The sequence below is a fragment of the Schistocerca americana genome, chromosome 3 (assembly GCF_021461395.2).
Source record: "Schistocerca americana isolate TAMUIC-IGC-003095 chromosome 3, iqSchAmer2.1, whole genome shotgun sequence".
In the NCBI taxonomy this organism is placed as follows: domain Eukaryota; kingdom Metazoa; phylum Arthropoda; class Insecta; order Orthoptera; family Acrididae; genus Schistocerca; species Schistocerca americana.
Genome location: NC_060121.1, coordinates 290,178,608 through 290,205,385, shown reverse-complemented (window position 1 = coordinate 290,205,385; position 26,778 = coordinate 290,178,608).

Genomic DNA, 26,778 nt, shown 5'->3' with positions numbered 1-26,778 from the left:
CGGTCTGATGTGTAACGACAAGAAAAGCGACCTGCTAACCTTACCTTGCCGGGCACTTGCCAAGAAAAAATTACGATAATCATCAATAGGTGTTCATGTGAATATAATTGCATAAGCGGTCATAAAAAATTAGGAAATGGCATTACAGTGTGATAAATCATAAAGTATCTTCATTCAATAAAAGGTTTGACGCTCGACACGTGGTGGTTCCCTTTGGTTTTTCTAGTTCTCAAAGTTTCGGCGTGTACTACATTGGGGTGAGGAATGCTGCGAATCCGATATGGACCTGCGTATAGAAGCTCAAATTTACTGCTTCTACCCTTTCCTTTGTTGGATAAATAGTGTGTACGTACTAATATCTTCTGACCAATGTGAAAGTCACGGCGTGTACAAACCTGTTTTTGCTGTCTTCTCCGGCGCTCTGCGGCACGTTTGATGTTGTTCAGCGCAATGTCAATTATTTCATGGTGTCGTAGTCGACGATATGTAGGAAATGTTACTAATTCCTTAATTTTGTTAGGTGGTTCAACATTTTTCAGTATAACAGACGGAGATAGCATAGTAGATTCATTTGGTATGGAATTAATTACATCTTGGAATGAGAGTATGTGTGTGTCCCAATCAATATGTTTTTTATGGCAGTAAATTCTACACAGTTTACCAATTTCTTTCATTAATCGTTCACTAGGGTTCGAAGAAGCATGGTATCTGGATATATAGACCGGAGAAATGTTTCTAGCTCGTAACATACGTGTCCATATAGCAGATCGAAACTGTGGTCCATTGTCGGAAGTTACTTTCAACACATGCCCTACATGAAATAGAAAATGTTTTACAAATGCTTTCGAAACAGTTTTAGCAGTAGCTTTGCGTAACGGAGTGAAGGTAACAAATTTTGAAGTGAATTCAACAGCGACAAAGATGTAGCAAAAACCTCTATTAGTTCTGGGAATCGGACCAAAAATGTCTACAGCGGCCATGTGTCTCAATTTAACAGGTACAATGGGATGTAATGGAGGAATATGTGAAGTCGTATCTGATTTAGCATTCTGGCAGATTTTACATGACGCTAAAACTCGTCGAATACGTTTCTCCATGTTGGTAAAATAACAGTTCTGTCTCAGTATAAGAAAACATTTTCTAGCTCCGTAATGTGGGTAACTTAAATGAGTATACCAAATTAATTTGTTAACAAGTTCGTCAGGAATGCATAATAACCAATTATTGCTGTCAGGATGAGAGCGGCGAAACAGAATGTCATTGCGTACAGTGTAATGGTTTCTAATGGTAACATTATTCCTATCTTGCCAAAGGTGTTTAATTTCTTTCCACACGTTGTCTTTATTCTGCTCTTGTGCTATGTCTTGTAATGACGACGAAATGAAATTTTCAAATGCAACTTGTTGAATGTACATGACGCTGAAATTTGCTTTGCAGAAGTTGGTTGCGATGTCTTGCTGATTGTTGTTAAGAGAACGGGATAGTGCGTCTGCTACAATATTTTGTGTACCGGGAAAGTGAACAATTGTAAAATTAAATTCCTGTAAATAAAGTTTCCATCTACTTCATCTGTCGTGTGTAAATTTAGCCGAAACAAAAACTTGTATCGCTCTATGATCTATGTAAACGGTAGTGTGTCTTCCATAAAGAAAATGCCTAAATCTGGTAAAAGCCCATACAACACATAATGTTTCAAGTTCTGTAACGGAATAATTTCGTTCAGCAGGTGACAGAATGCGACTTGCAAAAGCGATGTTTTTAATTACTGTACAACCATCTTCTTCAATTTCCTGAAACATATGTACGCCTAAAGCGGTGTTAGAACTGTCGGTGGCAATGGAAAAATTTCTGGTAAGATCTGGGTGCGATAAAAGTGGTGCATTCAACAAAGCTTCTTTCAGGTTCACAAATTCAGAATGTGCTTGCCTATCCCAGGACCAAATAGTGTTTTTACCTGTCAATTGACATAATCTAGGGGTGTCTAAAGCAGAGTAATGAATAAATTTACGAAAAAAGTTAATTAAACCCAAAAAACTGAGTAGTCGTTTCTTCTTCATAGGAACAGTAATGTAGCGTAAAGCTTGAAGTTTTTCCAGGTCAGGCGTAATGCCCTCTGCTGAAATTACATGTCCAAGAAATTTTATAGAACTTTTGCCAAAGTGCGATTTACTGAGATTAACTGTGAGTCCTTGTGCACGAAAAGTTTGCAACAGTTGTTCAAGAATCAGATTGTGTTCAGACCAGCTAGCTTCTGCAACAAGAATGTCGTCTATGTACGTTGTGATTCTGTCATTAACTTTTGTCCGAAGTATTGAATTCAAACCGCGAATAAAAGCTGCTGAAGAAATAGTTAAACCGAATGGTAATTTACAAAATTGATAACAGTCACCAAAACAGAGAAATGCTGTGTACTTTCTGCAGTTCGGATGGAGCTGAATTCGCCAAAATCCCGATTTCAAATCTAATGTGGAATAAATAGCAGTACCATGAAATTTCTGAAGAAGTTCTTCTAGTGTCTGTGGGCGATCTGTTTCATTAATAATGATGTCATTGATGTGACGCGAATCAAGTACGAGGCGAAGTGAACCATCTTTTTTCTTAATAATATGGAGCGGGTTTATGTACGGACTAACTGCCGGTTCAATAATTCCTTGGTCAAGCATAGCTTGCAATTCTTTCTTAACTTGTTCTCTGTGAATATATGGAATGGGATAATGCTTGGCTTTAAATGTGTCGTGCTGTTTAACTTGAAATTCATATATAAAACCGGATATAGTACCAGGAACGTTGTCAAGAACTGGAGTTTGCTGTAAAAGAATTTTGTGTAGTTGCGTGCGTTCGTCGTCTGTATTTGCACAGCTCTGTTTAACTTTATCAGAAATCATCTGTATAACGTCATAGTCGACTTCGTCTGGAGTATTATAGTTGTGTACGTACGTATCTGTAAACAATGTGGAATTACAGTCTATGTTACGTGATGTGGAAATGACCTCTGTACGGTTAATTGTTTGTGCTTCTGCAGATAAAGAGTGCTGAAATTCTAAAGCTAGTTGTACGTTTTCATCCTTCAACGTTAAATAGGAATTTTCAAAGTCAATAGTTGCGTCGTGTTGTACCAGAAAATTCGTACCTAAAATAACGTCTGTTGTCAATAACGGAACAATCCAAAAATTTGAGTGACACGTATGACCTGCAATACAAAATGATAAATGTGTCTGTAATTTTACATCTACTTCTTTACTAGATACTGCTCCTTTCACTTTTGTTTTGCCTAATGGTAACGTAGGATAGGTATTCTCTTTGTAACACTCGTTGAAAGTTTCTTCATTTATAACTGACATAGGTGATCCAGAATCGATTACTGCTGAAAATTTCGATGATCCAATTTTAACTTCGATGACAGGGTGTGAAATGGTTTTTTGAACAACTGGTCTTTCCTGCAAATGAGTGTCTCAGATGTCGTCAAAAGTAATAACATTTTCATGAACAACATTCTGCGTGTCAAAAGTAGTGCTTGTGTTGCTGGAAGATGGGACCTGTACAGTATCTAGTCAAATTCTATCTGACGTGTTATTATTCTCAGGAGGATGCTGCGGCATTTCAACTGTTTGAACTGTTCTGTTATTTCTTCCTGACGTATTACGTTCGGGATGATATCTACTGTCTGGTTCATTCATAATTATATGTTGTGGCGGATGTTCTTGCTGCTGATAAGACCGACTGTTATTAAATGTACGCTGAAAATTGTGCTCATTATTTTTACGTCTGTCATGATAGTCATTTCTATACGGTGCACTGCGGGTGACGCTATACGCGTACGCGGCGAAACATTAAAGCTTGGTTGACCTTGTGCATTGCATGTTTGGTTAGGTATGCTAACCGGCTGGTTTTGTTGCTGTTGTTGGGAAAAATGTCTATTGTTACCAAAATGTGGTTCCTCTTGCTGATAATTTTGACGATACTGATAATTAAAATTTTGTCTGTTATTAAAGTTCTGGTGTTGTCGTTCCTAAAGCGTCTACTACCTTTGCTATTGAAATTGCGTGGCTGATCGTAATTGCTGTATGTTTGTTGACCTTGGTTATTATATGAAAATTTTTTGTTTATAAAGGAATAATCCGATTGCTGCACTTCCAAAAGCTGTAACAGATCTCTGAATGCCGAAATATTTTCTTTCTGTTGACCCGTTAAAAGTTTAGAAATACATAATTGAATAAGTGCAGATTCACTGTATGGTTCACTTAAGTACTGGTTTTGTTGGACCATGTGTTCGAAAAATTGCGTGACAGTGGAAAAATTTGAGTTCTCATAATTTGGTTAACTAATTAATTGATCCTTGATTCCGTGCTGTGTCGTCTTCGACCAATATGCTGACAGAAAAGCATTCTGAAATTCTTCTACCGAGTAGCATTGTCTCGCGATCGGTCTCATACGAGTTGCCGGTCGCCTTCCAAAAAACTGCATATAAATTCAAGTTTGTGCGTTACAGGCCAAGTCGGTGGAAAAGCAAAGCTAAATTGTTGTATCCAATCCAGGGGGTGAATCTGTGTTCTGTCATTTTTAAATACTTTAAATTTTCTCACTGATAGAAAATGTTTGTAATCAAAATTATCGTCTCTGTATGTCTGAACAGGTTCCCGATTGTATGAGAATCTATTTGTCTGTGACTGTTCGGAATCTAACTCACGTACTCTCTGTAAATTACCTAAATTATACTGGCTGTGTGAGTCTGACAAATGTTTGCAAAGTGGCGTCTGCTGTGATGTATTAAACGCTGAAACATTTTTCATCTCTGTTACCTCTTGCTGTAAAGTTGACAATTTTCTACATAATGTATTATTAGACAAATCTATCTCACTGATCGTCTGCTGTAAATTTTGGAATTCAGGTGTTTGATTAAACGAAATCGGTGAAGTATCGTCTGATTTGCTGTCATTATTACTTTCAATAACGTCAATACGACTGGCCAATTCATCATATTTTTCAGTCAGTATTTTAACCTGATCATCGTTTTTAGTGTCAGAAGCATTAATTTGTTTTTGTATTTTACGTGTGGTTTCGTTCAATTTTTTAACGTCAGCTTTGATGACATCGGAATCCTGTGTTAGTTCTAATGGTTCGAGTCTGTCGGTCACTGTTTGAAAATCTACTGTGTGTGTATCTGTTTTTGATTTAAGATCGGAAATTTCATCACGCAACTCGGTGTTCAACTGTTTGATTGTATTAATTTCGTCTGATACAGTAGCAATATTGTTGTCTACGTATTTTTTTGCTTTCGTAAACAATTTGCGTTTATCTTCCTGTCTCTGTGCGGTAATTGTTTCCATGACTTGTCGTTTTACTTTATTCTGTTCCTGTATAAATTTACGGAAACGCGTTTCACTGTTTTGTAGGTGATGATTAAAACGTTCGTCAATTTGACTGTTCTGTTGGTCGAATTTCGCGTCTACTTTTGCATCCAGCGTTCGCGAAAGTTCTACTGTCATTAATTTAAACTCCTTGCGTAACTGTGTTCTGTTTTCAGAGCATTGTTTAGCGACTCCACTAATTTCGTCTCTAAGTGATTCTGTTGCAGCTGTTTGCATATCCCTTAATTCTTGAGCAACAGATCTAATATCTTCAGTACTTTTCCTAGCACAAAAATGGTTCAAATGGCTCTGAGCACTATGGGACTCAACTGCTGAGGTCATTAGTCCCCTAGAACTTAGAACTAGTTAAACCTAACTAACCTAAGGACATCACAAACATCCATGCCCGAGGCAGGATTCGAACCTGCGACCGTAGCGGCCTTGCGGTTCCAGACTGCAGCGCCTTTAACCGCACGGCCACTTCGGCCGGCTTTCCTAGCACAAGCCTCAATTTCCTCACGTAATTGTTCTTTAGTATCATGACATTGCGCGGGAACGGCTGTAATCTGTTCACTAAGCTGTCTGGAATTGTTGTCTAATTTTTCATTAAGGTTATCATATTTTTCATTAAGTTGTTTGTACTGTTCACTAAGTTGTTTAAAGTTGTCGTTTTGTTCTTTTTTCGATTGTTTGGAATCTTCATTTTGTTGTAGCAATATTACCATAATTTGATCCAAGCCAATATTACCTACTCTATTCTCTGTGCTGTTTGATGGTGTATCTGCAATTGTCACGTTTTGTTTATCCATTTGGATATTCTGTGATTCTTGAAAATGTTTGCTAATGGGATGTGCACTGTTAGTCACTATCTCGGAATTAAATAAATCTGTCGTATTTTGAGTACACTGTTCATTTTCGTTAGAAAAGTTTGTCTGTTCGTTACGTAAATTTTGCAAACCGGGTGTGTCAAGCTGGGCAGCGTACATTGTAACAGAACGTCCCGCGTCATCAATTGTCGTCAAATTAACAGAGGACACAATTGAATTCATTTGTTCATCATTAGGATCAAAATTATTACTAGTGGTCGGTACGCACTGATTGTCTACAAATGGAGGATTGTCATCATTACACTGAGTGTCGCAGATACTAACAGTCAAATTATTCGAGTCGGCTATTTCGCTCATTACACAACGCGATGTACTGTTAACAGTTTTTCGCGGCATTTTTCACTAATCAAAATTATTCACAAATGAAACAAAGGCAATGCAAGATGCAACAAACACAATTATAACAAAGAGCAACAAATTGCCGATGAACTGTGGAAGAAAGAGTGACAAATTAGTAAAAATGCGTTGCGCCAGACGCTAACTACGTTTAAGTAATTAAGAGCAGATATATGACTACTTATCAGAAGTTTCCCAAAGAAATACGATCCTGGCCGGATGTCGCCAAGTGTAACCTCCCAGCAGTTATAATGTTTAATAATAATGCAAAATGGAGCCAAGCGTAACCTCCCCACAAAAATTAAAAAAATGAGAATTGACCATAAACCTCCAATAATATTAATTAAATAATGAACCATGAACCAAATGTAGCCTCTAAACAGAAATAATAATATTTGGTAAATTTTATAAGGGCAGCAGCACTGACCTTCGGCCCTGTATTCTGAATAAAAAAGCAAAAATTCTTACCTCAATAAAAACTGCATCTATATCTACTCTTAATTGTACATTCTTCGACACAGCTTCGTGCAATGCTGGCCTATATATATATATATATATATATATATATATATATATATATATATATATATATATATATATAATTCTTGGAGGGAATGCATGGGAAATATTCTTTAAATTGAAATCAATGTTTTTCTTTACAAGAGTTACTTTATAAAAAAAATTATTATTGGGGCATTTTTTGAACAAATTAATTACAATTAACATACATTATTAGATATGCGCAATGCTGCTTCTTTACCTTCTACAACAATACTCATCGTCCAGAGTCCTGACCAGAGTCGCGAGCAGAGCACACAGCCGACGCATGCCGACTCCCGCAGACTACTACCGTCCACTCGCTACTGTATCCGACCGACTACTACTGTCGACTGACTACAACTGTCGACTCGCGCAGACTAGCGCAGACACGCGACAAGCAACAGCTAACAATAAACTACTCTCTGGTCAGAGATTCTGTCACGCCTCGCCCATCGCCGGCGAAGCATACTCCTTACAATATAACAAACAGCATTTTAAAGATAATAACTAGATCTGATTGCAAAAAGATCACAGACAGTCACCACCATAAGCACACTATCAGGTCCATTGCTTAAGTAACCAAAATTTACATAACACTAATGATTCACCTTGAGTGAAACGATCTCGTCCGTCCCGGCGGACAGGCCGGATATTTAACAAAAGGATGGAAGCGTGGCTTGTACACGGTGGTTCTCGGAACAAACGAGTAGAAAGCTACCGCCAAGCAATTTCGAAGATGATCAGGCTGCAGCAAGAGAGGGCAGAAAACACAACGAACACACACACGATCTCAGCATGTCCGCGACAAACCCCATCTGCCCCACATACCAGACCATTTCTGTAACAGCAAATAATTCACGCGGCAGACAAATTCAACTCGTGATTCACCTTTTCCAAGACCATGCAAGGCTTACTAACTACGTGACTATCCGTAGCATAACTGAAAACCAAACTGAGACATATACCGAATAAAAGAACAATTAAAATTACACTGACCTAACGAAAGCTCTGCCTTTCATATTAAAAGAAAGTCTAAAACCAAAATTGGGCGAAGAGCACACTAATTAAAATACTACATCAAATTACCACTGCAAGGAACCTTTAAAACAAGCAGTAAAACTCTATTCCCTTTTGCATTTGCCGAAATAGACTCCGCTCCGCGGAAACAACATTTCGAAGCCTTAGACTTCGTAAGTTCCGCATAAAACTGTCTTATTCAAAATCATCCTTAACTGATCTCCGGTAGATACTGCATGCCACCATAAGTTTCTCAAATTTTCACAGGTTAACAGCAGAATATGAATCATACGTAAATTCATACTTCCAGTTACTCGAAGAGAAGATGCCCAGCATGAGATGACGGACCCGCCCCCGTTTCGCACGCTAACGCGTCGACTGATGAGCACCGTACACTCGGCGCGCGCCAAAACGGCGAGGTTGGCGAGGCCCAGGCACAGCGGATGGAGACGAGGGCCTGCCTTCAAAACATGTTGCCTCGTTTAACGCCGACCGGAGAGAGACCCTGGCCACACCCCAAGCCGGAAAACCAAAGGCGGAACAGAGATACAAGACCAGACGAGTGTCGATACCAGCGATGCAAGTGGAGCATAACTAACGCCAGTCACCACAGCTCACATTCCCTGTTCCATTCGCGAATGGCGCGTGGGAAGAATGACTGCCGATAAGCATCTGTTTTAGATCTAATTTCTCGAATTTTCTGGTGGTAGTTACTTCGCGCCGCTTCAGACAAATGCCGGGATGGTTCTGTAGTGTTGACTCAAGAGCCAACACCGTGTCGCTACAGGAGGCCGAAAGGCACGCGTCTAAATACACGCAGACCGGCGTGAGGTCTGGAACAGGACAATGTCTTGAGAATTGCAAAAAAGTACGAAAATCTTGTAATACTTAACTTTAATCCATAATTGCAGAACATCGCTCTTGATGCTACATGCTACACATAATAAATATCAATTTAATACGGCGCCTTGCTAGGTCGTAGCAATTTACGTAGCTGAAGGCTATGCTAACTATCGTCTCGGCAAATGAGAGCGTAATTGTCAGTAATCCATCTCTGGCCAAGTCGGCTGTACAACTGGGGACGAGTGCTAGTACGTCTCTCTAGACCTGCCGTGTGGTGGCGCTCGGTCTGCGATCACTGACAGTGGCGACACGCGGGTCCGGCGTATGCTAATGGACCGCGGCCTATTTAAAGGCTACCACCTAGCAAGTGTGGTGTCTGGCGGTGACACCACAGGTTCCCTGGAAGAGAACGGTTTATTTTCCTTCCCCATGCTTCACTCATCAGATGGGACCGGTGACCTCGGTGTTTGCTTCCCTCCCCCGAATCAATCAACCAACCAACTCTTCCAGGAAAGTTCTCTCTCGAAATTTCAATAGTAAATCTCTTCACTAACAACGCCTCCCTTGTGAAGTCTGTACTGGAGTTTGTTGAGTATCTCTGTGACGTTCTCGTGCTGACTAAACGAACCCGTGATAAAACGAGCCACTCTTCGTTGGATCTTCTCTATCTCTTATATCAGTCCTACCTGGTAAATATCGGAGACTGATGAACAATACTCAAGAATCTGTCGAACAAGCGCCTTGCAAGCCACTTCCTTCGTGGATGAGTTGCATTTCCTGAAGATGCTTCTTATGAATCTCAGTCTGGTACCTGCTTTTCGTACTATATGTTTTATGTGGTCATTCCACTTCAGGTCGCTCTAGACAGTTACTCCTAAATATTTTACGATAGATACTTTTTCCAGCAACTTGTCATCAATAGCCGGCCGAAGTGGCCGTGCGGTTCTAGGCACTGCAGTCTGGAACCGCGAGACCGCTACGGTCGCAGGTTCGAATCCTGCCTCGGGCATGGATGCGTGTGATGTCCTTAGATTAGTTAGGTTTAGGTAGTTATAAGTTCTAGAGGACTGATGACATCAGCAGTTAAGTCCCATAGTGCTCAGAGCCATTTGAACCATACATTGTAAACAGTGCCGGTCCTATCATACTTTTTTGGGGTACTCCTGAAATTACCATTACATCTGTCGATTTTGTTCCGTTAAGAGCGATGGGTTGCTTTCTTTCTGCAAGGAAGTCTTGAATCCAATCGTAAATCTGCTCCGTATTTGTTTCACTGAACGACAGAGCGGGACGGTATCAAGTGCCTTCCTGAAGTCTAGGAACACGGCATCAACCTGAGAGCCATTGTCTAATGCATTGCGGATCTCATGGAGGAATAGGGCGAGCTGAGTTTCACCAGATATCTGTTTGTCAGTTTTATGCAGGAGATTTTCGTCCTCCAAAAACGCCGACATCTACTTGATGGAAGTTAGAACCTTTGGGGAAATTTTAATTTAAGTATCGAAAGTAAAAGTTAATCTTGCCGACAGCTGTTGTCAGTTCATGTGGCTACCGGTAAGGTTCTGTCTCGTACAGCTAGCTTTGTCGCTTGTTCGTTCATTACCGATGTGCGTCGAATCGAAACGGCGATGACTCAGCAACGCGTTCTCCGTTTCAGCAGGTGTGCGGCGTGATTTTCGTCGAGAGTACGGCGCTTTACTCTCTACAACACAGAGCATTCGAAGATGGCGCTAGCAGCTTCAGGACACTGGGTGTTCACGTAAGGGGAAAGCGACAGGTTACACCATCTGCTACTCCAAGACGTAGAGCACATGCGGCAGGCGTCTCCAAAAGACTACTCGTTGTGCCGGCAGAGTTAACCATTCCTCGTTTGTCTGTGAGGAATACCTGCGGTGACATTTCTAGTTTAAACTGTACAGGATTCGGCTCAAAAATGGTTCAAATGGCTCTGAGCACTAACATCTGAGGTCATCAGTCCCCTAGAAATTAGAACTACTTAAACCTAACTAACCTAAGGACATCACACACATCCATGCTCGAGGCAGGATTCGAACCTGCGACCATAGCGGTAGCCCGGTTCCAGACTGAAGCGCCTAGAACCGCTCGGCCACACCGGCCGGCAGGGTTCAGCTACCGTAAATAAGAAAGAAAGAATATGCGGTACTTTGTGAATTCGTAATGCGCATGGAGATGAAAGATAACAATCAAATTTAGTATTCAGCAAAGGGTATACGTTGTATTTATTGGAATGTTACTATTAATTCAGCCCAAACACTCCCACGAACAGAAAACTTAAGTCCTGCTATAGTTCAATTAAACGTTTCAGAACTACACCTCAGGACTGTCACCTTGAACACTTGCCTGACGGTGGCACTAGAACAGAAATGTGGAAATACAATAAATAACGAGTGACATTTATTAAGTGTTATAATACAATAAAATAGCTAACAATATAAAGAAATGACAGACTGCTGCTCACCATAAAGATGACATGTTAAGTTGCAGACAGGCACAACGAAAAGACACACATTAGCTTTCGACCAACACCTTCACACACATTCATTCACACAAACAAGCACAACTCACGCACATATGACCACCATCTGCGGCAGCTTGAACTGGAATATGTGTTTCCTTTTCTGTAAAAGGCTTTGGCCGGAAGTTAATCTGTAAGTGTCTTTTCATGCCGAGATGGCCACGGAACAGGACCAAAGCGAACATATATTGTTGTCCAGTAACTCTGTAACCAGCCACCGGAGAACACGAGCCACTTTAAGAAAAATTTTCAGAAATATCTTTGAGCAACCTCCGAGATTTTGAGGGTGAAGTTCGGGTTAACCCTGCATATTTTCAAACACAGCCCATATCTCGAAACAACTATCGACAGATGGTAAAAATAAATATGATTGTAATACAGCGATACGACTTAGTAGGCCGGGAATCCCTCATCTCCATACTAAAAGAATTAGACCTAGACGACAAGACCAAAACCTTAATCAAACAGACCCTTACCAGCACATACGCCAAAGTCAAATTCATCGGAGATCACTTCGACCCTTCCGAGGTGAAAGCTCTACTAGCCGAGACCAGGAAAGAAATTAAGGAACAGACTCTCGAACTACAAAAACAAGACGAAAAAATAGATCTCAAAATCTCCTTCTAAAAGACCAAGACAATGACTAGAAGAAGTAAAGTTGATCTGGCCTTCCACCTCACCAGAAACACGTATAACAAAAAGTCCTTCTCAGGGAAGGCAAAAATGAGGCATTAAACACAGTAGTCAAACTGGAAGCCCTGTGTGCAGCCGAAATACTGTCCATCACCCACCATGGCCCAGCCGAAAGGCTGCAGATCAAGTAAAGGCAGATATTAAGAAAAATCCTTGGACCCAAACTAAACAACAACAAACCACATCAGAAATGAAACCTTCTACCAAATTACCGAAAAACTCTCAGACTCAATTACGAAAAGAAGAACTGATTTTTATGGAAACATCCTCAGAATGAACCCAAACAGATTAAAAAAACAAAAAAAAAACTGTTTTGACTGCATCCGGAACAAAAAGACCAACCAAATTAGTTTAAGTCAGGTATGGGCAATTGTTTAGCTCGGGGGTCGCTTTGTGGAAGTGGAGTTTGTAGGAGGGCCGCAACTTTTAAAATGTTTGCATTCATCACTTAACTTTGTATTTTAGAAATTTTGACTCTTCATTGTACATACGGCATTCATCGTTGATTTTACATTTTTTCGAAGGTTCGTGGTTTCACTAAAGTTTGACATTTACATTCTTACTGTTGCACAGGTAACATGGGAATAAGCCAGATCAACCCGAAAACCACTGCACGTCGTACTGTACGTGCAATTCATGTGGATACTCTTCACATTCGTCGCGGTGGCTGATGGGAGCGAACGTAAACTGGAAATTCATTTAGGTCGCCCCCATCAGCCGCCGCGCTGGGTCAACTTGGTTCACGTGAATGGTATCTACACTGCGCATGCGTATTGACGTGGCTGACCAAGTGAAGATACTCGGTCGAACAAGGGGAGGGGATCTCGACTCAAGGCGGATTTTTCCGACTGTGTTGGCGAGCCACACAGAAATCCTTAGAGGGCCGCATGTGGCCCACTGGCCGCCATTTGCCCACCCCTAGTTTAAGGGAACAGAGAAGGGGTTAAGAGACCTCCAAATCACGGAAAACATGGTCGTTGATAACAGGGACAAGAAAGAGAGGACACAAGTCAGAATGAAAACGGAAAGAAAGATCCAAATTTCTGAGGAAGAAAGAAGAAAGACTGGGCTAATAGCAAGGCACAGAAAATTAAAAGTTGACTGATTTAACGTACCGCCAAAGTCGGCTCAAACGAAAGAACAACAAAAGCGTTGTTTTGATCATAAAAGTGTCAATGAAATCCGTGTCGGAACTGTGAGGTATGGATATAATATTAGAGGGATGGATCATCTGCAGTACACGCTGATTTTGCTAAATGGAAACAAACTGCAGGACACGGCAACTGAGAGAATAAGGAGAAAAAAAGGGTCATATAGACATACTGCGGGAAATGCATTTCAATGGAGGTATACCTAATTGAAACTAGAGATTAAAGATCGGTGAAGTACAGGTTTTAGCTGATGATAACACACATGAGAACACACCAGGTACGTGAGAATAATCTCTTTTTCTACGGCTTTAGGTCCACAGTCAAGAGTGCAGTGAACTGGATCACCATCCTGTAGCATCCACATTCCCCGACGTTCCACCAATGGTAAGTCTTCCAGCAGAAGAGGCAGGGTCACCTGCAGGAAGTGCGGTCGTACCTCACCTGTAAGGCGCTGTGGAACGGTGACTGGTGTCACGAGGCGGTCGCCAATAATAAAGGCTGAAGCAGTGCTGATGTTTCGCTGCCATCATACCATGGGGATTCTTCGTGTTGTGAAGGCTGACGAAACGACGTACGTAATCGTAGCTTCATCCGTGAATCGGGTGACATAAATTCCAGCACAGCGGTGGCATGTAGGACGAATCAGCGGTAAAAGAGACGCCGCGGAGGCAAGTCCGTAGATAATGGGGCCTGCAGTTGTTATAAATGGTGAGGGTGGTGGCAGTTGTGCAGAACGTTCTGCACGGTTGTCCGGCTTACCCTATGCTGGCGGGCCACCTGTCTGGTGTTGATACCGACGTCACTGTCAAAGGTCTCTTATCTCCATCTTCAAGTGTGTGAACCTCCCTTGGATCCCATTTCCGGACGTATCTATACTACTGGCCATTAAAATTGCTACACCTAGAAGAAATGAGGATGATAAACAGGTATTCATTGGACAAATATATTATACTAGAACTGACATGTGATTACATTTTCAAGCAATTTGGGTGCATCGATCCTGAGAAAACAGTACCCAGAACAACCACCTCTGGCCGTTATAACAGCCTTGATACGCCTGGGCATTGAGTCAAACAGAGCTTGGATGGCGTGTATGGGTGCAGCTGCCCATGCAGCTTCAGCACGATACCATAGTTCGTCAAGAGTAGTGACTGGCGCATTGTGACGAGCCAGTTTCTCGGCTACCATTGACCAGCCGGTTTCAATTGGTGAGAGATCTGGAGAATGTGCTGGCCAGGGCAGCAATCGAACATTTTCTGTATCCAGAAAGGCCCGTAGAGGACCTGCAACATGCGGTCCGATCATTATCCTGTTGAAATGTAGGGTTTCGCAGGTATCGAATGAAGGGTAGAGCCACCGGTCGTAACACATCTGAAATGTGTTCAAAGTGTTGTCAATGCGAAAAAGGGGCGACCGAGACGTGTAACCAATGGCACCCCATACCATCACGCCGGGTGATACGCCAGTATGGCGATGACGAATACACGCTTCCAATGTGTGTTCACCGCGATGTCGCCAAACACGGATGCGACCATCATGATGCTGTAAACAGAACCTGGATTCATCGGAAGAAATGACGTTTTGCCATTCGTGCACCCAGGTTCGTCGTTGAATACACCATCGCAGGCCCTCCTGTCTGTGATGCAGCGTCAAGGGTAACCACAGCCATGGTCTCCGAGCTGATAGTCCATGCTGCTGCAAACGTCTTCGAACTGTTCGTCCAGGTGTTTGTTGTCTTGCAAACGTCACCATCTGTTGACTCAGGGATCGAGACGTGGCTGCACGATTCGTTACAGCCATGCGGATATGATGCCTGTCATCTCGGCTGCTAGTGATACGAGGCCGTTGGGATCCAGCACGACGTTCCGTATTACCCTCCTGAACCCACCAATTCCATACTCTGCTAACAGCCATTGGATCTCGACGAACGCGAGCAGCAATGTCGCGATACGTTAAACCGGAATCGCAATAGGCTACAATCCGACCTTTATCAAAGTCGGAAACGTGATGGTACGCATTTCTCCTCCTTACACGAGGCACCACAACAACGTTTCACCAGGCAACGCCGGTCAACTGCTGTCTGTGTAAGAGAAATCGGTTGGAAACTTTCCTCATGTGAGCACGTTGTAGGTGTGGCCACCGGCGCCAACCTTGTGTGAATGCTCTGAAAAGCTAATCATCATATCACAGCATCTTCTTCCTGTCGGTTAAATTTTGCGTCTGTAACACGTCATCTTCGAGGTGTACCAAATTTAATGGCCAGTGGTATATTAGGTTGATGAGAAAGTTCGTAGCGTTTTTCCGTAAGTTAAATAAACGCAACAGATACACATAAAAGAGATGTTAGTAATCAATAACATATTCTCCTTCATTATTTACAACAGTCTGCCCACGCTGGTTTAACTTTTAGATTCTGCGACTGTAGAAATCACGTGGTGTTGAGGAGTAGAATTCGTCGAGCCATGTTCGGAACACATTTTGATCAGGAACGGAAGTTCACTGAAGGTTGTACGATAGACAGCGGGAAGGCGAAAATCTAAGAACCCAAGATCAGATGAATAAGTTGGGTGCGGAATAACTTCCCAACTCCTGTATAGTGTTTTCTGTCAGTCTATCAAAATGGGGGCGGTCGTTATTGTGGAGTAGCATAATTTCACGCAGGCGTTGTTCTTGAACTGCATCTGGAAGACATCTCAGCTGTTGAAAGTGAACGTCAGCAGTGATGATTACACCTCGGGGAAGCAATTCGTGTTATACCACGCCGCCGCTGTTCCCTCGGATCTATAGCATTATATTTTATAGATGCGCGCAGATCTTCATAAGAGGAGTTGCTGCTTTCTTTGGCTTTACCATTCCTTTTTTCCCTTATGTTAGCATAAAGACACCATGTCTCCTCATCAGTAACGATACAGGATAAGAATGGTCGGTGTTATTCACGAGCCAATTGATGACGAGGAAGCGGAGATTCACATATGGCCACCCACTGATTTTTGTGACTTTGGCTTAGAGAATGGAGTACCCATACACTAGATTTTTGAACCTTCTCCGTCGCACAATCGTGCAATGAACACAGTTCATCACACTTGCCAGTTCTCGAGTACAATGATCCACTTGTGGATTACTGCGTTTAGGCGATAGTCTGCAAATACTGAAGGTTTTCCTGAACGTGTAGAGTCGCTAATCTCGAAACGATCCTCCTTAAAACGAGAAAGCCATTTTCTTTACATGCTCTGTCCAAGGGTATTATCCCCATGGCGCAAATGTTTCTGGCTGCCGCCGATGCTGTCACTCCTCTATTGAACTCAAACAGAATAACATGCCGGAAATGTTCCAATTCCTCCACTTGGAACTCCATTTTCTGTCCACAGCTCCACTATCTCCAGATAACGAAATGGCAATATGTATACTCAAATAGCAAAAGTGAATTGAAAATAAAAATGACAGTCGATAAATAAACCCATAGCAACCGGAATACCGAAATGCAAAACGAAAACGCTACGATATTACGCACCAATCCCATACAAACAGTGTGACAATTATTGAACTATATGAAATAAGGTAACGTGTATCCACAGGACATGTGGCCTGTAATTGAAGAAGTGTCATGATGATCTCTCCATTGACAAAAGATTCCGGAATAGTCCCCCATTCGGATCTCCGGGAGGGGACTGCCAAGGGGGAGGTTACCATGAGAAAAAGATTGAATATTCAACGAAAGAATAACGTTCTACGAGTCGGGGCGTGGAATGTCAGAGGCTTGAACGTGGTAGGGAAACTAGAAAATCTGAAAAGGGAAATGCAAACGCTCTAGATATAGGAGGGGTCAGTGAAGTGAAGTGGAAGGAAGACAAGGATTTCTGGTCAGATGAGTATCGGGTAATATCAACAGCAGCAGAAAATGGTATAACAGGTGTAGGATTCGTTATGAATAGGAAGGTAAGGCGGAGGGTGTGTTACTGTGAACAGTTCAGTGACCGGATTGTTCTAATCAGAATCGACAGCAGACCAACACCGACAACGATAGTTCAGGTATACATGCCGACATCGCAAGCTGAAGATGAACAGATAGAGAAAGTGTATGAGGATATTGAAAGGATAATGCAGTATGTAAAGTGGGACGAAAATCTAATAGTCATGGGCGACTGGAATGCAGTTGTAGGGGAAGGAGTAGAAGAAAAGGTTACAGGAGAATATGGGCTTGGGACAAGGAATGAAAGAGGAGAAAGACTAATTGAGTTCTGTAACAAGTTTCAGATAGTAATAGCGAATACCCTGTTCAAGAATCACAAGAGGAGGAGGTATACTTGGAAAAGGCCGGGAGATACGGGAAGATTTCAATTAGAGTACATCATGGTCAGACAGAGATTCCGAAATCAGATACTGGACTGTAAGGCGTGCCCAGGAGCAGATATAGACTCAGATCACAATATAGTAGTGATGAAGAGTAGGCTGAAGTTCAAGACATTAGTCAGGAAGAATCAATACGCAAAGAAGTGGGATACGGAAGTACTAAGGAATGACGAGATACGTTTGAAGTTCTCTAACGCTATAGATACAGCAATAAGGAATAGCGCAGTAGGCAGTACAGTTGAAGAGGAATGGACATCTCTAAAAAGGGCCATCACAGAAGTTGGGAAGGAAAACATAGGTACAAAGAAGGTAGCTGCGAAGAAACCATGGGTAACAGAAGAAATACTTCAGTTGATAGATGAAAGGAGGAAGTACAAACATGTTCTGGAAAATCAAGAATACAGAAATACAAGTCGCTGAGGAATGAAATAAATAGGAAGTGCAGGGAAGCTAAGACGAAATGGCTGCAGGAGAAATGTGAAGACATCGAAAAAGATATGATTGTCGGAAGGACAGACTCAGCATACAGGAAAGTCAAAACAACCTTGGGTACATTAAAAGCAACGGTGGTAACATTAAGAGTGCAACGGGAATTCCACTGTTAAATTCAGAGGAGAGAGCAGATAGGTGGAAAGTATACATTGAAAGCCTCTATGAGGGTGAAGATTTGTCTGATGTGATAGAAGAAGAAACAGGAGTCGATTTAGAAGAGATGGGGGATCCAGTATTAGTATCGGAATTTAAAAGAGCTTTGGAGGACTTACGGTCAAATAAGGCAGAAGGGATAGATAACATTCCATCAGAATTTCTAAAATCATTGGGGGAAGTGGCAACAAAACGACTATTCACGTTGGTGTGTAGAATATATGAGTCTGGCGACATACCATCTGAGTTTCGGAAAAGCATGATCCACACAATTCCGAAGACGGCAAGAGCTGACAAGTGCGAGAATAATAGCACAATCAACTTAACAGCTCATGCATCGAAGCTGCTTACAAGAATAATATACAGAAGAATGGAAAAGAAAATTGAGAATGCGCTAGGTGACGATCAGTTTGGCTTTAGGAAAAGTAAAGGGACGAGAGAGGCAATTCTGACGTTACGGCTAATAATGGAAGCAAGGCTAAAGAAAAATCAAAACACTTTCATAGGATTTGTCGACCTGGAAAAAGCGTTCGACAATATAAAATGGTGCAAGCTGTTCGAGATTCTGAAAAAAGTAGGGGTAAGCTATAGGGAGAGACGGGTCATATACAATATGTACAACAACCAAGAGGGAAAATAAGAGTGGACGATCAAGAACGAAGTGCTCGTATTAAGAAGGGTGTAAGACAAGGCTGTAGCCTTTCGCCCCTACTCTTCAATCTGTACATCGAGGAAGCAATGATGGAAATAAAAGAAAGGTTCAGGAGTGGAATTAAAATACAAGGTGAAAGGATATCAATGATACAATTCGCTGATGACATTGCTATCCTGAGTGAAAATGAAGAAGAATTAAATGATCTGCTGAACGGAATGAACAGTCTAATGAGTACACAGTATGGTTTGAGAGTAAATAGGAGAAAGACGAAGGTAATGAGAAGTAGTAGAAATGAGACCAGAGAGAAAATTAACATCAGGATTGATGGTCACGAAGTCAGTGAAGTTAAGGAATTCTGCTACCTAGGCAGTAAAATAACCAATGACGGACGGAGCAAGAAGGACATCAAAAGCAGACTCGCTATGGCAAAGAAGGCATTTCTGGCCAAGAGAAATCTACTAATATCAAATACCGGCCTTAATTTGAGGAAGAAATTTCTGAGGATATACGTCTGGAGTACAGCATTGTAGGGTAGTGAAACATGGATTGTGGGAAAACCGGAACAGAAGAGAATCGAAGCATTTGAGATGTGGTGCTATAGACGAGTGTTGAAAATTAGGTGGACTGATAAGGTAAGGAATGAGGTGGTTCTATGCAGAATCGGAGAGGAAAGGTATATGTGGAAAACACTGATAAGGAGAAGGGACAGGATGATAGGACATCTGCTAAGACATGAGGGAATGACTTCCATGGTACTAGAGGGAGCTGCAGAGGGCAAAAACTGTAGAGAAAGACAGAGGTTGGAACACGTCAAGCAAATAATTGAGGAGGTAGGTTGCAATTGCTACTCTGAGATGAAGAGGTTAGCACAGGAAAGGAATTTGTGGCGGGCCGCATCAAACCAGTCAGTAGACTGACGACAAAAAAAAAAAAAAAAAAAAAAAAAAAAAAAAAAAAAAAAAAAAAAAAAAAAAAAAAAAAAAAATGAAATAAATCGTCATAACATATGAACGGTTTGCGTTAGGGCGTTCAAAATGCACGGTTGGCCGCGGGGTATGATGGGAATTAGTATGGTGTGGTTTAGCGTCGAACCCAACTCTCATTTGGATGAGTTCATCAGCAAGCAAAATTGGCACACTTAGGGGACTGAGAATCCGTGTTTTACGATCGAGACGTCTGTTCATCCTCAATGGGTGACTGTGGTGTGGAACGTCTAGTGACTGAATAATCGGTGCGATATGCCTCGATGGCACGGTGACTACCGAACGGTACGTGAAGATTTTGGAAGATGATTACATCCCCATTATCCAAAGTGACCCCGATTTCGACAAGATGTGGTTCATGCAAGACGGAGCTCGACTGCATCGAAGAAGGAGAGTGTTTGACATCCCGGAGGAGCACTTTGGGGGACGCATTCTGGCTCTGGGGTTCCCAGACCCACTGGAGTGGACCTCGATTGGCCGCCATATTCTCCGAATCTGAACACATGCGACTCCTACTTGTGGGGCTATATCAAAGACAGGATGTACAGCAATGACCCCAAAACCATCGCCGAGCTGAAAACAGCCATTCAGGACGTCATCGAGAGCATCGATGTTCAGACACTTCAGCAGTTAATGCAGAATTTCGCTATTCGTCTGTGCCACATCATCGCCAAAGACGGCAGGCACATCGAACATGTCATAACCTAAATCCGAATATCTGTAGCTATGTTTACGTGCTGAATGAAGTGGTCGCGCCGTAGTTTGTAATAAATTTACTTTTTTTCATATAGTTCAATAAGTGTCACCCTTTATGACCTGTTTTGCTCATTATCCTCTCAATGATCGTTTCTTACAGTTTGTCCTCATTTAGCGAAATCACCATGTATATCCACCAATTTGTACTATTCAGAGGAAGATACCTGCTCGGTACAATTACTGCAGCTTCACACGAGAGTGACAGTACCCTCTGAAAGGGAAAACTGTACTGTGGAGGAAGACTGCAGGACCACTTGTTCGAAAATATCGGACTACTAGATATTATGGAGAGAGGTACAAGCGTGTTTACGCTGAGAGTAAGGTCGTTCAGGCAGGCAGTCGCTCTCTGTGCCAAGGTCGGCCGGTCGAGCACTGCACCAAGCGCACAGCTAACGCCGCTGGAATTCCAGCCGTCGGCTGGACTGTGAGTAATAAGACGTCAACCAATTGCTCTACTGCGAGCAAAAAAGTATGAGCTTCCCCATTCACCAAACCTAGGGGATGGACTCAGTGACCGTAAGGCCCTTCTAGCAACAAACATTAATGGAGGACAAAGGGCAGCTAAAACAAGTAACAAGTTAGATAACGAGGCAGTACTGTCATATCTTAAAGGGAGTCTCAAAACATTCACCTATGGACAGGAGCATGCAACACTGTGGTTCAAGACTCGGAGAATAGGTGACCAGACACTGGCTAGATTTGCACCCAGTCGAACGGTTCATGTTGGGGAGGACCCTCTACATTATAGAGTCACTGTAAAAAAAACTTCTATAGATACAGCGACTGCTGCATAATAGGTGTAAAACAAAGCATATAAAGAGGCTAAATTAAATGCATTTACCCGTTAAGAAGGCAAAAGCCTTCAACAGCAACCGAGGCTGGATGTTATCAAAAGACCTGTCACAAACCCCAAAGAAATTCTGGTAATATGTAAAGGCTGTAATACCAAGATGACATAAGAACTGAAATTGAGGGTAACAAAGCGAAAACAGAAATGCTGAACTCTGTGCTCTAAAGTTCCTTTACTAAGGAAGATAATAGGTATACTGCCCCAATTTACTTCTCGCACCACTGCAAAGACGAGAGTGATATAGACTTGGGCGTCAGTGGCGTTGAGAAAAATTGTTAAAATCAACCAATGCTCCGGAGATCGATGAATCCCTGGCAGATACTACACAGATTTGCTACTGAGTTATCTGTCATATTAACTGAATACATGGTGTTTATAAACGAATATCGGGGTTTTAACGCTTTATAATATTTATTACTTTAAACTTATAATTATAAATAATAAGTCAAATGAAAGAGCAATTCAAACAATTTTACCAAGAACCTTATAAATGTTTAATGTGAGCTCCATTTGTCACACGGCACACATCAAGTCTACAGCCAAGCGCAGGATAGGCCGCAAGGGGCCCAATGACAGAGCTTGCTTTGCATGGCCTCCACGTTCACCCGACCTAACGCCATGCGATTTTTTCCTTTGGGGCTACATCAAGGATCGTGTGTACGTGCCTCCGCTACCAGCAGACCTTCCTGAATTAAGAAATCGGATTGAAGCAGCTGTTGCTACAATCACTGAAGACACACTTATCAACGTTTGGGAAGAACTCGGCTATAGACTTGATGTGTGCCGTGTGACAAAGGAGGCTCACATTGAACATTTATAAGGTTCTTGGTAAAACTGTTTGAGTTGCTCTCTCATTTGACATATCATTTATAACTGTAAGTTTAATATGATAAAGATTATAAAGCGTTAAAACCCCGATATTCATTTATAAACACCCTGTACAAACCCTTGAACAAGAAAGTGTGCCCAATGATTAGAAAGAAGCACGGGTCACATCCGTCTATAAGACAGGTAGCAGAAGTGAAGCACTAAACGCCTGTTCTGTCTCCTTAAAACCTATCTGTGAGAGTATATTCCTAGCTCAAACACAATGAGCCATCTCGAACAGTGTGTCTTCCTCCGTACCAGTCAGCATCGATTTCGAAAACATCGACTGCGCGAAAGCTAACTTGAGCTTTTTTTTTTTTTTTTCTACATGACTTTGTGAAAGCCATCGACCAATGCAGTCAAGTGGACGCTGCACAGTATTTCTTGACTTCCGAAAAACGTTTGAGGCAGTACCACATAGCGTTTATTAATAAGAAGTGAAAACAGAATATAGATTCTAAACTATTGAGGATCCTGCTAACTAGCGCCGTAGAAAACCATAGATTAACTTCATACGTGATAAATGTCAGATTGAGAATTGAAGATGATGAAAGACTGCCGACGAAGAAAACTATTGAAGTCGATTTTTTTGATCAAACTGATTATAAAATTACCTGACATCTTCCTTAGAAGTGAAGACGTCCACCTAAAAGAAACCAGGGTGCAGAAAGAGCCAAAAGTTTTTGGCAAAATGTGAACAGTTGAACGAGAAGAGACATAGTTGCAAAAACCGAAAATGTAACTAACCATATAGACTAGGGCGATAATGAGATTGAAGTAAAAAGGACAATAATAAGGATAATAGAGAGAAGGAATGGAGTTTCTGGAAATGGTTGAGAAGAAAGGGAAATGAGAAATGAACAGCACACTTACATCTAGAGAAGTAACACTGTAAGTAGGCTGTTTAGGTTTTTATGTTGGTAACGCCACGTAGCGCTCTGTATAAAAACCACTAACTGTGCCGTGTGCAATCTGTGGCTGGTTGGCATTGTTGGAATATTCGCTATTGTAGTGTTGGACAGTTGGGTGTGAGCAGCGCGTAGAATTGTGCAGTTGGAGGTGAGCCGCCAGCACTGGTGGATGTGTGGAGAGAGATGGCAGAATTTTGAGAGCAGTCGATCTGGACGTGCGTCCATCAGAAAGAGTAAATTTGTAATACTGACTATCATGAACTGATATATATATGATGACTTTTGAACATTATTAAGGTAAATAAACTGTTTGTTCTCTATCAAAAATCTTTCATTTACTGACTATGCCTATCTGTAGTTAGTGCCTTTAGTAGTTAGAATCTTTTATTTAGCTAGCAGTATTGGCGCTTGCTGTATTGCAGTAGTTCGAGTAACAAAGATTTTTGTGAGGTAAGTGATTCATGAAAGGTATAGGTTATTGTCAGTCAGGGCCATTCTTGTGTAGGGATTATTGAGAGTCAGATTGCGTTGCGCTAAAAATATTGTGTGTCAGTTTAATGTTGATCAGAATAAGTAAAGAGCGAAATGTCTGAGTACGTTCAGTTTTGCTCAGCTGTTTGAAAATCAAATAATGTAGAGGTTTACCAGCACAGTCATTCTCAATTTTTCTAAGAGGATGTTTCAACACTTGAACACTGACATACTTTCAAATTCGAACGTGTTGAAAGAGTAACAAATGTAGGAAATGACACCACGCAACACATTATAGTAGCGGAATGTGATAGCCCAACTAGTAGGGAAAGGTTATGAAAATGCACAGATCGTGGAAGAACTTACGGATGACACTGAAAAATACAGAGATAATATGAACAGTGACGGACATGGCGTGAGAAATGGAACAAGTTCCTGGTCTGACCCATAGCCTGTTTACGAAACTGGTGAGAACAGAATTAGACTAGCTAAAATGGAGGAAATGCATGTGTTAACCATAACGTGGTTACGTGCATTTATCTAAACCAGGGTCTCCAAACTTTTTAGTCCTGGGCCACACTGACTCGTCCACGAAGTCATAAGGGCCAAGATCTACCTAGTGGGATTAAGGCACCCTAGCACTCCATGATCGTAATGTAAGGCTAAAGGAAAGATGAAATCGCAAAAATCTAAGGTTGTGGGAATAGCTAGCACTGAAACGAACTACGATTTTTATTTAATTACATAATTTTGATTGGTGGACGTACCTGACCGAAATTCTGGCATATTTTATTATGGCGAATTTGACCGACAAAAAAGTATGTCACTGGACATTCTTCACGAAAGCGTCCTGCAAAGTTAACAAAATCTCAAAATCATTGTTAGGAACACCATTGGTGCAAGACGTAACAGAGGTAAAGTATGTCAACGCATTGTTATTTCAAGTGGGGCAACAATAAGTTTAGTTATGTAGTCTTGTAGCGAGTAATTGCCTTTAAATAAAAATATTTTATACGATTTATTTGCTATGTGTATTTTACAACGTAATCAAAAGAAAGTGAAACCTCGCTTAAGAAGCATCTTCCATAATGATAGATTACTAAGGCTAGTCGCCGAAGTGGCGTCCATTTGAAAGACTTGCACCAGACTCGTGAGTAGAATAAAATGCAAAGAATTTTTTTACTTAAAATGTTTTCGCCAAACTAGTCTGTTAACCGTTCTTTTTTTTCACTATCGCATGTAGAATGGTCTGTCTGTCTATTGTGGGTGGCCTCAATTTTAACCATGACCTTCCGCTTTGTAAAGTTAGAGCTCCGACAATGTCGTGGTGTATTGGTCGCGATAGGTCTCGAAACTCAATTGTTGGCAGTATAGGTACCTCCTCAAATATTTGGCGGGCCGGATACCGGGGATGTCCAGCCAGCTAACGCGGGCCGGTTTGCCGGTTAGCGGTCGAAATTGCCGGTTAGCGGTCGAAATTGCATGGAAACGAAGGCTGTCGGCGAGGACACTGATTGGCAGTGACAGCACGTCCGCTGAATCTGAACGACCGGCGTACGTGTAAATGGGGGAAGGTCAAAAATACTACGCCGCAAAACCGGTTGGTCGGAAGTACCACCGTGCCTGTGGCACCTACAGTAGATTTGAAAACGTCACGGTGCGAAAGTTCACCTAGTCGACTAGCAGTTAAGTAGGTGCTTCGGGCGACGGCGGCGGTCATTAAAAATGCACCACCGCACCGCCCCGGGAGAACACGTCTGCCTACGGGCGCCGGGGCAGATTAGTCGCGCCATTTCTCGCAGGCAACCGCCGGCCGCCAAGCCCCCCTACAATGCAAATCAGGGCCGCCGCGCGGGCGCCTCTTTTAATATCCTGTGCCCCGAACAACCTATAAAGTTCCGTATAACCTTAAACTTAATTAAATTTCAATGAGGAATTAATGAACGTAGAAAACGTGATGGGCGAGTTATTACCGTCCTCAGGGGGAAGCGCTGTTGCGCGAGCACAGATCTGGGCCACAAAAGAGGATCGCGAGCGATGTGCGATGGGGGTTGGTAGGGGGGGGGGGGGGGTCTCACCAAGACAAACACAGCGCCCTGCAGGGCTTCCACCCCGCCGGCGTGTCCCTTTACGGCGTCGTTAAAGCGGCTCACTCGTATTTTAATGACGCCCGATCTCCATTCATGTGATAATAAACACTAAACGACGCCAACCCCTCCGCACACACACACGGACAGATGCTCGCGCTTCACGTACGACGTACCATTTTCGCCGCGCCGCAGAGGGGTTGCAGTTTCATTCGCATGCACTACTATGTTAGTGTTGTTATAGTTATCGTTAACCGATTACTCAGCGTTGCACGGTTAAGCATTTATCTCAAACTTACACGAGGGGCATTCAATAGGTAATGCAACACTTCTTTACTCGTCCAGTTTCGGTTGAAAAAATGCGACATTTGTTGTGAGACATCGTGAAATATTCCCGCTTCAGCCCCTATAGTACAACTGGTCATTAAAATTACTACACCACGAAGGTGACGTGCTAGAGGCGCGAAAGTTAACCGACAGGAAGAAGATGCTGTAATATGGAAGTGATTAGCTTTTCAGAGCATTCACACAAGGTTGGCGCCGGTGGCGACACCTACAACGTGCTGACATGAGGAAAGTTTCCAAATGATTTCTCATACACAAATAGCAGTTTACCGGCGTTGCCTGGTGAATCGTTGTTGTGATGCCTCCTGTAAGGAGGAGATATGCGTACCATCACGTTTCCGACTTTGATAAAGGTCGGATTGTAGAATATCGCGATTCCGGTTTATCGTATCGCGACATTGCTAATCGCGTTGGTCGAGATCCAATGACTGTTAGCAGAATATGGAATCGGCGGGTTCAGGAGGGTAATACGGAACGCCTTGCTGGATCACAACGGCTCCGTTTCAC